This window comes from Silene latifolia, chromosome 2 (assembly GCF_048544455.1).
Source record: "Silene latifolia isolate original U9 population chromosome 2, ASM4854445v1, whole genome shotgun sequence".
Classification (NCBI taxonomy): Eukaryota; Viridiplantae; Streptophyta; class Magnoliopsida; order Caryophyllales; family Caryophyllaceae; genus Silene; species Silene latifolia.
The window spans coordinates 169,622,134-169,627,312 of NC_133527.1; the positions used below are offsets into that span (position 1 = coordinate 169,622,134).

A 5,179-nucleotide genomic window follows, 5' to 3' on the forward strand; every position below is an offset into this window, starting at 1 on the left:
TTCCAAGGTTGAACTAACTACCACCATAGCCAATGAGGCTTTCTTTGCTTGAAGACTCTTTTGTCTTGTTGAGAGTGCCTTTACTTTAGGTGCCTTTGTTGCTCCTTTTGTCCTTGCCATTGATGATTGAACCAAGAAAAAAGTGAAAATCTTCAATTTCCAAGTATACCCAAATCGATTTTAAGATGAAAGGCTTTGCCTTTATGAATTCAAAAATCGACTCAAAGGTTGAATATTTTGGTGCTTGGTTTGATTTTTGTTGAAAGAGGAGTGATTAATTGTTGTTAGAATGATGTTTTGATTTGATTTTGATGAATGTGGTTGAGGAAATCTTGTTTTGGTGATGGAGAGGATGAGGGTTTTGAGTTTTGGGGTTTATGGGTAGTGTTTTGAATGAAGAAATGAAGAAATGAATGTGGGAGGGGGTTTATAAAAGACCCGAAAAATTTTGAATTGCAGGGGGAAGACGGGCGTCTTTCCTTCGGAAAGACCGGATTCTGTCTGTTTTGGCTTCAGAATTCTCGCCTAAAGACGGGCTTCTTTCAGCAAAGACGCTCGGATTGTTCAACTGCGGGGCGGGCGTCTTTTACTGAAGACGGGCGGATTCCTTTCCAGTAAATTTTCTTGTTTTTCTCAACCAAAAAGACGGGCGTCTTTTCTTCCAGGACGGGCGTCTTTCTGGAGACGGGCGGATTCTCTTGCAGGACGCTCAGATTTATCAACAGTCCCAAAATTTCAAAATTTCAGCTCAGAGGGACGGGCGGATTTTGACAAATACGCCCGGTTGCCTGAAGACGGGCGGATTCTCTTGAAAACGCTCGGATTCTGCCCCTTTTACCCGGATTCAGTTCCATCCGTGTACTTGCATATCCCGTGTCATTTTTCATTCTTCAAAAATCCCGTGTTCTTCATTGTGGGGGCACTACTAAGGCATGAATAACCTAGGCAATTGCTATTCCCACACTATGCTAAAGCACTACACATCAATTGAAATCATTAGTCCCTCCCTCACTTCTCTCAAAAATGATGATTATCTTGATCAAAGTATGAAAATCCAAAAATGACAAAAATGCAATGTAAGAATTAAAATGCGAGTTAGAGATATTTACAAATGGTGGTTTAGGGAGGACTCCACCAAACTCTCATCCTTAGTGAGATGTCATGGTGGCATGTCCAAGGTGTTGTTGATGTTGCTCAACACCTTGAAGAAGTAATCAAAAGCTTGTTCATTATCATGATAAAGATCTTCAATAGATCTTTGCCCTTGTTGTAGGTCTTGATCGATAGCATTAGCAATATAGGGATTGAAAATCCCTTCAAACTCATCGTCCAAAAGACCACAAACTTCATCTACTTGATCACTAAAGATCTCTTGAGTTGATGGAGACAACTCTCCCACTTTCTTGTCTTGGCCAATGAGGCCATCCTCTTCATTGCTTGACTTTGGTGAGCTTTTCAAGCTCCCTTTGTTACAATTCATTTGCTCTTTGAATGGAGCATCTTCAATTTTCTTCTTCCATTGGAGCTCCGAATTTTTCCTATCATCCTTCCGGCTATAATGATCAATCATAAAACATGGTTCATGCAAATGGGGAGCTCTCATGGTCTTGTCAAGATTGAAAGTTATGCTCTCATCTCCCACTTCTAGAGTGAGCTCTCCATGCTTCACATCAATCACCGCACCCGCGGTGTGTAAGAAAGGTCTTCCTAGAATGACTGGAATGTTGGAGTCTTCTTCCATGTCAACAATGACAAAGTCCACCGGGATGAAAAATTTCCCAATTCGTACGGGAACATCTTCCCATATCCCTAATGGGGTCTTCGTCGATCTATCGGCCATTTGGAGTGTGATATTGGTGCATTTAAGCTCTCCCATCCCTAACCTTTTACTCACCGAGTACGGAATAACACTCACACTAGCCCCTAGATCACATAAGGCTTTGTTGATCGTGGTGTCGCCAATGGTACACGGTATTGAGAAGCTTCCCGGATCTTTGAGTTTTGGAGGTGAACTCCCTTGAAGTATTGCACTACTCACCTTAGTGAAGGCGATAGTCTCAAGCTTCCGGATCAACTTCTTCTTTATGAGGATGTCTTTCATGTATTTCGCATAGGCCGGCACATGATTGATCAATTCCGTGAAAGGAATTGAGACTTCCAAATTCTTCACAATTTCCATAAATTTTCCAAGTTGGTCATCAAATTTGGGCTTGGCTTGACGACTTGGAAAAGGAAGTCTAATCACAATGGGCTCCTTCTCCTTGACCTTGTCTTCATTTTTCTTTGAAATTTCTTCTTTTGATGGAGTTTTGCACAATTTGTTCTTTGTCACTAGCTTCCACAACTTCATCCTCAACTTGCTTCTTCGGTGCTTCATACCTTGTACCACTTCTCAAGTGAATGGCACTAACCGTTTCATGTCTTGGGGGATTACTTTGAGGTGGTAATTGCCCCTTTTGTCTTTGTGAGCTTGAAGATGCTAGTTGAGTCAATTGGGTTTCCAACATTTTGGTGTGAGCTAGGATGTTATTGATGGTGGTTTCCTTTGCTTGACTATCCTTTTGCATTTGAGTGAAAAACTCTTGTTGATTCTTTTGCATTTGAAGGACCGCTTTTTGAACATCAAAACCTTGGTCATTTTGTTGATTGTATGGAGATTGATTTTGGTAACCTTGGTTTTGGTTGTAAAAGGATCTTTGATTTTGGTTTCTCATGGGAGGTGGGGTGTATGTTGGTTAAGGGTTTTGAACATTTTGGCTTTTGTATGAGAGATTTGGGTGGAATTTGGTGTTTTCATTATAATAGTTGGAATAAGGGGTACCACTCTTGTATGTTTGGAAAGCATTCACTTGTTCATTTGTTCCCCTACATTCACTTTGGTCATGTCCCAAAGTTCCACAATTCTCACATATCCCACTTGGGATTGATGAAGATGCCGTCATAGCATTGACATGATGCTTTGGTGATTTTGAGGCTTCTTCAAGTCTAGCCATAGCTTTTTCAAACTTCAAATTGATGGTATTAATGTGAGTACTAATTTGAGCACCCAATTGAGTAATGGAGTCCACTTCATGCTTTCCTCCTCTAGTAGCCTTGCGAGGTCTACTATATTGTGAGTTATGGACCGCCATTTCCTCAATTTTGTTCCAAGTTTGATTGTCATCAACTTTGGTGAACATTCCATTTGATCCCATGTTGAGAATGTTCCTTGAATCTTCATAAAGACCGTTCCAAATTTTTTTTACCAAGAACCACTCGCTAAGTCCATGGTGAGGACATGAGCGACAAATTCCTTTGAATCGCTCCCAAGCTTCATACAAAGATTCCTCATCCCTTTGCTTAAAGCCCGTAATTTGAGCTCTTAGCATGCTAGTCTTTTCCAGTGGATAAAACTTTTTGTAGAAAGCTAGAGCCAACTTCTTCCAAGAATCAATTCCGAGAGTAGCCTTATCAAGGCCTTTCAACCATTGTTTCGCGGTGCCAATTAGAGAAAAAGGAAATAAGACCCATCGACTTTGGTCTTGAGTTACACCGGTTTGAGAAATCGCATCACAATAGTCACAAAAGGTCTCCATATGAGAATGGGGGTCTTCACTAGGCATCCCCCCAAATTGGCTTCTTTCGACTAATTGGATAAATGCGGATTTGGCAATAAAATTTCCGGTTAGATATTGTGGTGTGGGAGTACCATTGGGTAGGTTCTCCTCGGTGGGTACGGAATGTGATGAAAACTTAGGCATTGTGGGTTGATTTTGTGTTGGATCTTGTGTTGGTTCTCCTCACCTTCTCTTGCAAAAGGGTTGATGAACTCAATAGTATTTGGTTGAATATCTACAACCTCACCAATACCTCTCAAAGTTCTCCTAGAAAGTCTTCTATTGGTTGTCAAAGTTCTTTCAATTTCGTGATCAAAAGGTAACAAGTCACCTTGTGACCTTCTAGACATGCAAAATATCAAACAACTCGAAAACAATTAGAATAAACCTTGAGGAGTTTTACTTCCCCAAGGCAAAGAAAGACACAACTAATAACAATGTAAGAAAATCTAAATCAAGTTAACACCGTCCCCGGCAACGGCGCCATTTTTGGTCGGGACTATGTCTTTTAGGTAACTTGTCGTTAGGAGCACCTAGACCAAAACACAATTTATAACTTCACAAACAACTCTACAATTAGTAAAGAGGCAATTAAAGGTCGGATTCAAGGGACGGGAATTGAGATGAGATTTCTATTGCAACTAGTGGTGTCTTAGGGGTGTCACAATTGGGGTTGATGTAGAAGGTCACTAAACTAAATCGTAATGAAATTAAACAAGCTAAGCAAGATGAATAAAAAGGGTTGTAAACAATTGATAAAAATCACTAGGGTGTCATGGGGTCATAGGGGATTCATGGGAATTGATCATACAAACATATTCTCAAGTTATAAGCAAGCAATTATTGTTGTGATGGATCGAGTTGGTTTATATCTTACAATCCTAGGAAAGTTTGGGTCCCGGAGCCGAATCGATTAGATTGTACAACACCTACAAGTCGACTTAATCTTCCCTACTCAACAACATGCATGGTCTAATGATACTCGAGTTGGTTTATGTCTTACAAGTCTCATTGAAAAGATAGGTGATGGGTAAAAAATGCAAGGATTCATAGGCTCACATTTCTTCAAACATAACATGTGCACGAGTTGAGATCACAACAAGCAAGCAAATAAACTATGAAAGCATATTAATTTAAGCATGAATCACCATGTTGGTTTCCCCTAATTACCCATTAACCCTAGCTAAGGAAACTACTCACTCATTATCATGCTGAACATGCTAGCAAGGTTGTCAACCATACCAACAAAGTGAAACATGATGAATAAATGAAAGTAATTAACAATAATTAAAAAAGGATTAAGAGAATTATACCTACTAATGATTCCAATAATAAAGCAAAGAATAAAAGAAGTACTTGATGCTTGATTGAGAGGTTGTCAATATCCTAATAATAACCCAAATAATCTTCAATTACCCAAAATAAAGGATGAACAAGAGAGAGATTAAGGAAATAAAACTTGTATTAAAACTTGATTAATTGTGGATTACAAGATTAAAGAGACATTTTATTGATATTAATTACACTAAAGATTGCTAAGAAGAACATGCTCTTCTAATTAGACTAATGAGTTATTTATAGTG

General features: G+C 39.4%; 1 non-coding gene across 1 annotated transcript; it reads left to right on the forward strand.

The window, feature by feature from the left end:
- Positions 1–3,261: 3,261 nt before the first annotated feature.
- On the forward strand, positions 3,262–3,368 carry LOC141644553 (small nucleolar RNA R71). Its single transcript, XR_012544166.1, has one exon. It is a non-coding gene; the product is annotated as a small nucleolar RNA R71 (small nucleolar RNA).
- The last annotated feature ends 1,811 nt before the right edge of the window (positions 3,369–5,179 follow it).